Source organism: Megalopta genalis, unplaced genomic scaffold, assembly GCF_051020955.1.
Source record: "Megalopta genalis isolate 19385.01 unplaced genomic scaffold, iyMegGena1_principal scaffold0092, whole genome shotgun sequence".
Classification (NCBI taxonomy): Eukaryota; Metazoa; Arthropoda; class Insecta; order Hymenoptera; family Halictidae; genus Megalopta; species Megalopta genalis.
Genome location: NW_027476161.1, coordinates 437797 through 447201, shown reverse-complemented (window position 1 = coordinate 447201; position 9405 = coordinate 437797).

Sequence of the window (9405 nt, the reverse complement as noted above, 5' to 3'; positions counted from 1 at the left end):
AAGCTAACTCGTTTGTTTCGCCTGCATTTGAAGCTATATCATTTATATCGCAAGTATATGAAGCTAAATCATTTGTGTTGCATGGCTTTGAAGCTAACTCGTTTCTTTCGCCTGCATTGAAGCTATATCACTTCTATCGCAAGTATTTGAAGGTAAATCATTTGTGTCGCATGGATTTGAAGCTAAGCCTTCTACTTCGCATTGATTTGAAACTAAATCATCTGTTTTGCTTGGATTTGAATCTAACTGGTTTGTTTGGCATGCATTTGAAGCTATATCAATTGTATCGCAAGTATTTGAAGCTAAATCATTTGTGTCGCATGGCTTTGAGGATAAGCCTTCTACTTCGCATTAATTTGAAGGTAAATCACGTGCTTCGCTTGGATTTGAAGCTAACTCGTTTGGTTCGCCTGCATTTGAAGCTATATCATTTATATCGCAAGTATGTGAAACTAAATCATTTGTTTCGCATGGATTTGAAGCTAAGCCTTCTGCCTCGCATTGATTTGAAACTAAATCATGTGTTTCGCCTGCATTTGAAGCTATATCATTTATATCGCAAGTATGTGAAACTAAATCATTTGTTTCGCATGGATTTGAAGCTAAGCCTTCTACTTCGCATTAATTTGAAACTAAACCATGTGTTTCGCTTGGATTTGAAGCTAACTCGTTTGTTTCGCCTACATTTGAAGCTATATCATTTATATCGCAAGTATATGAAGCTAAATCATTTGTGTTGCATGGCTTTGAAGCTAACTCGTTTGTTTCGCCTGCATTGAAGCTATATCACTTCTATCGCAAGTATTTGAAGCTAAATAATTTGTGTCGCATGGATTTGAAGCTAAGCCTTCTACTTCGCATTGATTTGAAACTAAATCATCTGTTTTGCTTGGATTTGAATCTAACTCGTTTGTTTCGCTTGCATTTGAAGCTAAATCAATTATATCGCAAGTATTTGAAGCTGAATCATTTGTGTCGCATGGCTTTGAGGATAAGCCTTCTACTTCGCATTAATTTGAAGGTAAATCATGTGTTTCGCTTGGATTTGAAGCTAAGCCTTCTACTTCGCATTGATTTGGAACTAAATCATGTGTTTCGCTTGGATTTGAAGCTAAGCCTTCTACTTCACATTGATTTGAAACTAAATCATGTGTTTCGCATGGATTTGAAGCTAACTCGTTTGTTTCGCCTGCATTTGAAGCTATATCATTTATATCGCAAGTATGTGAAACTAAATCATTTGTTTCGCATGGATTTGAAGCTAAGCCTTCTGCTTCGCATTGATTTGAAACTAAATCATGTGTTTCGCATGGATTTGAAGCTAAGCCTTCTACTTCACATTGATTTGAAACTAAATCATGTGTTTCGCATGGATTTGAAGCTAACTCGTTTGTTTCGCCTGCATTTGAAGCTATATCATTTATATCGCAAGTATATGAAGCTAAATCATTTGTGTTGCATGGCTTTGAAGCTAACTCGTTTGTTTCGCCTGCATTGAAGCTATATCACTTCTATCGCAAGTATTTGAAACTAAATCATTTGTGTCGCATGGATTTGAAGCTAAGCCTTCTACTTCGCATTGATTTGGAACTAAATCATGTGTTTCGCTTGGATTTGAAGCTAACTCGTTTGTTTCGCATGCATTTGAAGCTATGTCAATTGTATCGCAAGTATTTTAAGCTAAATCATTTGTGTCGCATGGCTTTGTGGATTAGCCTTCTACTTCGCATTAATTTGAAGGTAAATCACGTGCTTCGCTTGGATTTGAAGCTAACTCGTTTGTTTCGCCTGCATTTGAAGCTATATCATTTATATCGCAAGTATGTGAAACTAAATCATTTGTTTCGCATGGATTTGAAGCTAAGCCTTCTGCTTCGCATTGATTTGAAACTAAATCATGTGTTTCGCATGGATTTGAAGCTAAGCCTTCTACTTCACATTGATTTGAAACTAAATCATGTGGTTCGCATGGATTTGAAGCTAAATCATGTGTTTCGCACAGATTTGAAGCTAACTCGTTTATTTCGCCTGCATTTGAAGCTATATCAGTTATATCGCAAGTATTTGAAGCTAAGTCATTTGCGTCGCATGGCTTTGAGGATAAGCCTTCTACTTCGCATTGATTTGAAACTAAACCATGTGTTTCGCTTGGATTTGAAGCTAACTCGTTTGTTTCGCCTACATTTGAAGCTATATCATTTATATCGCAAGTATATGAAGCTAAATCATTTGTGTTGCATGGCTTTGAAGCTAACTCGTTTGTTTCGCCTGCATTGAAGCTATATCACTTCTATCGCAAGTATTTGAAGCTAAATCATTTGTGTCGCATGGATTTGAAGCTAAGCCTTCTACTTCGCATTGATTTGAAACTAAATCATCTGTTTTGCTTGGATTTGAATCTAACTCGTTTGTTTCGCATGCATTTGAAGCTATATCAATTGTATCGCAAGTATTTGAAGCTAAATCATTTGTATCGTATGGCTTTGTGGATAAGCCTTCTACTTCGCATTAATTTGAAGGTAAATCGCGTGCTTCGCTTGGATTTGAAGATAACTCGTTTGTTTCGCCTGCATTTGAAGCTATATCATTTATATCGCAAGTATGTGAAACTAAATCATTTGTTTCGCATGGATTTGAAGCTAAGCCTTCTGCTTCGCATTGATTTGAAACTAAATCATGTGTTTCGCATGGATTTGAAGCTAAGCCTTCTACTTCACATTGATTTGAAACTAAATCATGTGGTTCGCATGGATTTGAAGCTAAATCATGTGTTTCGCACAGATTTGAAGCTAACTCGTTTATTTCGCCTGCATTTGAAGCTATATCAGTTATATCGCAAGTATTTGAAGCTAAATCATTTGCGTCGCATGGCATTGAGGATAAGCCTCCAACTTCGCATTGATTTGAAACTAAACCATGTGTTTCGCTTGGATTTGAAGCTAACTCGTTTGTTTCGCCTGCATTTGAAGCTATATCACTTATATCGCAAGTATATGAAGCTAAATCATTTGTGTTGCATGGCTTTGAAGCTAAGCCTTCTGCTTCGCATTGATTTGAAACTAAATCATGTGTTTCGCATGGATTTGAAGCTAAGCCTTCTACTTCACATTGATTTGAAACTAAATCATGTGGTTCGCATGGATTTGAAGCTAAATCATGTGTTTCGCACAGATTTGAAGCTAACTCGTTTATTTCGCCTGCAATTGAATCTATATCAGTTATATCGCAAGTATTTGAAGCTAAATCATTTGCGTCGCATGGCTTTGAGGATAAGCCTCCTACTTCGCATTGATTTGAAACTAAACCATGTGTTTCGCTTGGATTTGAAGCTAACTCGTTTGTTTCGCCTGCATTTGAAGCTATATCATTTATATCGCAAGTATATGAAGCTAAATCATTTGTGTTGCATGGCTTTGAAGCTAACTCGTTTCTTTCGCCTGCATTGAAGCTATATCACTTCTATCGCAAGTATTTGAAGCTAAATCATTTGTGTCGCATGGATATGAAGCTAAGCCTTCTACTTCGCATTGATTTGAAACTAAATCATCTGTTTTGCTTGGATTTGAATCTAACTCGTTTGTTTGGCATGCATTTGAAGCTATATCAATTGTATCGCAAGTATTTGAAGCTAAATCATTTGTGTCGCATGGCTTTGAGGATAAGCCTTCTACTTCGCATTAATTTGAAGGTAAATCACGTGCTTCGCTTGGATTTGAAGCTAACTCGTTTGTTTCGCCTGCATTTGAAGCTATATCATTTATATCGCAAGTATGTGAAACTAAATCATTTGTTTCGCATGGATTTGAAGCTAAGCCTTCTGCTTCGCATTGATTTGAAACTAAATCATGTGTTTCGCATGGTTTTGAAGCTAAGCCTCCTACTTCGCATTGATTTGAAACTAAACCATGTGTTTCACTTGGATTTGAAGCTAACTCGTTTGTTTCGCCTGCCTTTGAAGCTATATCATTTATATCGCAAGTATATGAAGCTAAATCATTTGTGTTGCATGGCTTTGAAGCTAAGCCTTCTACTTCGCATTGATTTGGAACTAAATCATGTGTTTCGCTTGGATTTGAAGCTATCTCGTTTGTTTCGCATGCATTTGAAGCTATATCAATTGTATCGCAAGTATTTGAAGCTAAATCATTTGTGTCGCATGGCTTTGAGGATAAGCCTTCTACTTCGCATTAATTTGAAGGTAAATCACGTGCTTCGCTTGGATTTGAAGCTAACTCGTTTGGTTCGCCTGCATTTGAAGCTATATCATTTATATCGCAAGTAAGTGAAACTAAATCATTTGTTTCGCATGGATTTGAAGCTAAGCCTTCTGCTTCGCATTGATTTGAAACTAAATCATGTGTTTCGCCTGCATTTGAAGCTATATCATTTATATCGCAAGTATGTGAAACTAAATCATTTGTTTCGCATGGATTTGAAGCTAAGCCTTCTACTTCGCATTAATTTGAAACTAAACCATGTGTTTCGCTTGGATTTGAAGCTAACTCGTTTGTTTCGCCTACATTTGAAGCTATATCATTTATATCGCAAGTATATGAAGCTAAATCATTTGTGTTGCATGGCTTTGAAGCTAACTCGTTTGTTTCGCCTGCATTGAAGCTATATCACTTCTATCGCAAGTATTTGAAGCTAAATAATTTGTGTCGCATGGATTTGAAGCTAAGCCTTCTACTTCGCATTGATTTGAAACTAAATCATCTGTTTTGCTTGGATTTGAATCTAACTCGTTTGTTTCGCTTGCATTTGAAGCTAAATCAATTATATCGCAAGTATTTGAAGCTGAATCATTTGTGTCGCATGGCTTTGAGGATAAGCCTTCTACTTCGCATTAATTTGAAGGTAAATCATGTGTTTCGCTTGGATTTGAAGCTAAGCCTTCTACTTCGCATTGATTTGGAACTAAATCATGTGTTTCGCTTGGATTTGAAGCTAAGCCTTCTACTTCACATTGATTTGAAACTAAATCATGTGTTTCGCATGGATTTGAAGCTAACTCGTTTGTTTCGCCTGCATTTGAAGCTATATCATTTATATCGCAAGTATGTGAAACTAAATCATTTGTTTCGCATGGATTTGAAGCTAAGCCTTCTGCTTCGCATTGATTTGAAACTAAATCATGTGTTTCGCATGGATTTGAAGCTAAGCCTTCTACTTCACATTGATTTGAAACTAAATCATGTGTTTCGCATGGATTTGAAGCTAACTCGTTTGTTTCGCCTGCATTTGAAGCTATATCATTTATATCGCAAGTATATGAAGCTAAATCATTTGTGTTGCATGGCTTTGAAGCTAACTCGTTTGTTTCGCCTGCATTGAAGCTATATCACTTCTATCGCAAGTATTTGAAACTAAATCATTTGTGTCGCATGGATTTGAAGCTAAGCCTTCTACTTCGCATTGATTTGGAACTAAATCATGTGTTTCGCTTGGATTTGAAGCTAACTCGTTTGTTTCGCATGCATTTGAAGCTATGTCAATTGTATCGCAAGTATTTTAAGCTAAATCATTTGTGTCGCATGGCTTTGTGGATTAGCCTTCTACTTCGCATTAATTTGAAGGTAAATCACGTGCTTCGCTTGGATTTGAAGCTAACTCGTTTGTTTCGCCTGCATTTGAAGCTATATCATTTATATCGCAAGTATGTGAAACTAAATCATTTGTTTCGCATGGATTTGAAGCTAAGCCTTCTGCTTCGCATTGATTTGAAACTAAATCATGTGTTTCGCATGGATTTGAAGCTAAGCCTTCTACTTCACATTGATTTGAAACTAAATCATGTGGTTCGCATGGATTTGAAGCTAAATCATGTGTTTCGCACAGATTTGAAGCTAACTCGTTTATTTCGCCTGCATTTGAAGCTATATCAGTTATATCGCAAGTATTTGAAGCTAAGTCATTTGCGTCGCATGGCTTTGAGGATAAGCCTTCTACTTCGCATTGATTTGAAACTAAACCATGTGTTTCGCTTGGATTTGAAGCTAACTCGTTTGTTTCGCCTACATTTGAAGCTATATCATTTATATCGCAAGTATATGAAGCTAAATCATTTGTGTTGCATGGCTTTGAAGCTAACTCGTTTGTTTCGCCTGCATTGAAGCTATATCACTTCTATCGCAAGTATTTGAAGCTAAATCATTTGTGTCGCATGGATTTGAAGCTAAGCCTTCTACTTCGCATTGATTTGAAACTAAATCATCTGTTTTGCTTGGATTTGAATCTAACTCGTTTGTTTCGCATGCATTTGAAGCTATATCAATTGTATCGCAAGTATTTGAAGCTAAATCATTTGTATCGTATGGCTTTGTGGATAAGCCTTCTACTTCGCATTAATTTGAAGGTAAATCGCGTGCTTCGCTTGGATTTGAAGATAACTCGTTTGTTTCGCCTGCATTTGAAGCTATATCATTTATATCGCAAGTATGTGAAACTAAATCATTTGTTTCGCATGGATTTGAAGCTAAGCCTTCTGCTTCGCATTGATTTGAAACTAAATCATGTGTTTCGCATGGTTTTGAAGCTAAGCCTCCTACTTCGCATTGATTTGAAACTAAACCATGTGTTTCACTTGGATTTGAAGCTAACTCGTTTGTTTCGCCTGCCTTTGAAGCTATATCATTTATATCGCAAGTATATGAAGCTAAATCATTTGTGTTGCATGGCTTTGAAGCTAAGCCTTCTACTTCGCATTGATTTGGAACTAAATCATGTGTTTCGCTTGGATTTGAAGCTATCTCGTTTGTTTCGCATGCATTTGAAGCTATATCAATTGTATCGCAAGTATTTGAAGCTAAATCATTTGTGTCGCATGGCTTTGTGGATAAGCCTTCTACTTCGCATTAATTTGAAGGTAAATCACGTGCTTCGCTTGGATTTGAAGCTAACTCGTTTGTTTCGCCTGCATTTGAAGCTATATCATTTATATCGCAAGTATGTGAAACTAAATCATTTGTTTCGCATGGATTTGAAGCTAAGCCTTCTGCTTCGCATTAATTTGAAACTAAATCATGTGTTTCGCTTGGATTTGAAGCTAACTCGTTTGTTTCGCCTGCATTTGAAGCTATATCATTTATATCGCAAGTATATGAAGCTAAATCATTTGTGTTGCATGGCTTTGAAGCAAACTCGTTTGTTTCGCCTGCATTGAAGCTATATCACTTCTATCGCAAGTATTTGAAGCTAAATCATTTGTGTCGCATGGATTTGAAGCTAAGCCTTCTACTTCGCATTGATTTGGAACTAAATCATGTGTTTCGCTTGGATTTGAAGCTAACTCGTTTGTTTCGCATGCATTTGAAGCTATATCAATTGTATCGCAAGTATTTGAAGCTAAATCATTTGTGTCGCATGGCTTTGTGGATAAGCCTTCTACTTCGCATTAATTTGATGGTAAATCACGTGCTTCGCTTGGATTTGAAGCTAACTCGTTTGTTTCGCCTGCATTTGAAGCTATATCATTTATATCGCAAGTATGTGAAACTAAATCATTTGTTTCGCATGGGTTTGAAGCTAAGCCTTCTGCTTCGCATTGATTTGAAACTAAATCATGTGTTTCGCATGGATTTGAAGCTAAGCCTTCTACTTCACATTGATTTGAAACTAAATCATGTGGTTCGCATGGATTTGAAGCTAAATCATGTGTTTCGTACAGATTTGAAGCTAACTCGTTTATTTCGCCTGCATTTGAAGCTATATCAGTTATATCGCAAGTATTTGAAGCTAAATCATTTGCGTCGCATGGCTTTGAGGATAAGCCTCCTACTTCGCATTGATTTGAAACTAAACCATGTGTTTCGCTTGGATTTGAAGCTAACTCGTTTGTTTCGCATGCATTTGAAGCTATATCAATTGTATCGCAAGTATTTGAAGCTAAATCATTTGTGTCGCATGGCTTTGTGGATAAGCCTTCTACTTCGCATTAATTTGAAGGTAAATCACGTGCTTCGCTTGGATTTGAAGCTAACACGTTTGTTTCGCCTGCATTTGAAGCTATATCATTTATATCGCAAGTATGTGAAACTAAATCATTTGTTTCGCATGGATTTGAAGCTAAGCCTTCTGCTTCGCATTGATTTGAAACTAAATCATGTGTTTCGCATGGATTTGAAGCTAAGCCTCCTACTTCGCATTGATTTGAAACTAAACCATGTGTTTCGCTTGGATTTGAAGCTAACTCGTTTGTTTCGCCTGCATTTGAAGCTATATCATTTATATCGCAAGTATATGAAGCTAAATCATTTGTGTTGCATGGCTTTGAAGCTAAGCCTTCTACTTCGTATTGATTTGGAACTAAATCATGTGTTTCGCTTGGATTTGAAGCTAACTCGTTTGTTTCGCATGCATTTGAAGCTATATCAATTGTATCGCAAGTATTTGAAGCTAAATCATTTCTGTCGCATGGCTTTGTGGATAAGCCTTCTACTTCGCATTAATTTGAAGGTAAATCACGTGCTTCGCTTGGATTTGAAGCTAACTCGTTTGTTTCGCCTGCATTTGAAGCTATATCATTTATATCGCAAGTATGTGAAACTAAATCATTTGTTTCGCACGGATTTGAAGCTAAGCCTTCTTCTTCGCATTGATTTGAAACTAAATCATGTGTTACGCATGGATTTGAAGCTAAGCCTCCTACTTCGCATTGATTTGAAACTAAACCATGTGTTTCGCTTGGATTTGAAGCTAACTCGTTTGTTTCGCCTGCATTTGAAGCTATATAATTTATATCGCAAGTATATGAAGCTAAATCATTTGTGTTGCATGGCTTTGAAGCTAAGCCTTCTACTTCGCATTGATTTGGAACTAAATCATGTGTTTCGCTTGGATTTGAAGCTAACTCGTTTGTTTCGCATGCATTTGAAGCTATATCAATTGTATCGCAAGTATTTGAAGCTAAATCATTTGTGTCGCATGGCTTTGTGGATAAGCCTTCTACTTCGCATTAATTTGAAGGTAAATCACGTGCTTCGCTTGGATTTGAAGCTAACTCGTTTGTTTCGCCTGCATTTGAAGCTATATCATTTATATCGCAAGTATGTGAAACTAAATCATTTGTTTCGCATGGATTTGAAGCTAAGCCTTCTGCTTCGCATTGATTTGAAACTAAATCATGTGTTTCGCTTGGATTTGAAGCTAACTCGTTTGTTTCGCCTGCATTTGAAGCTATATCATTTATATCGCAAGTATATGAAGCTAAATCATTTGTGTTGCATGGCTTTTAAGCTAACTCGTTTGTTTCGCCTGCATTGAAGCTATATCACTTCTATCGCAAGTATTTGAAGCAAATCATTTGTGTCGCATGGATTTGAAGCTAAGCCTTCTACTTCGCATTGATTTGGAACTAAATCATGTGTTTCGCTTGGATTTGAAGCTAACTCGTTTGTTTCGCATGCA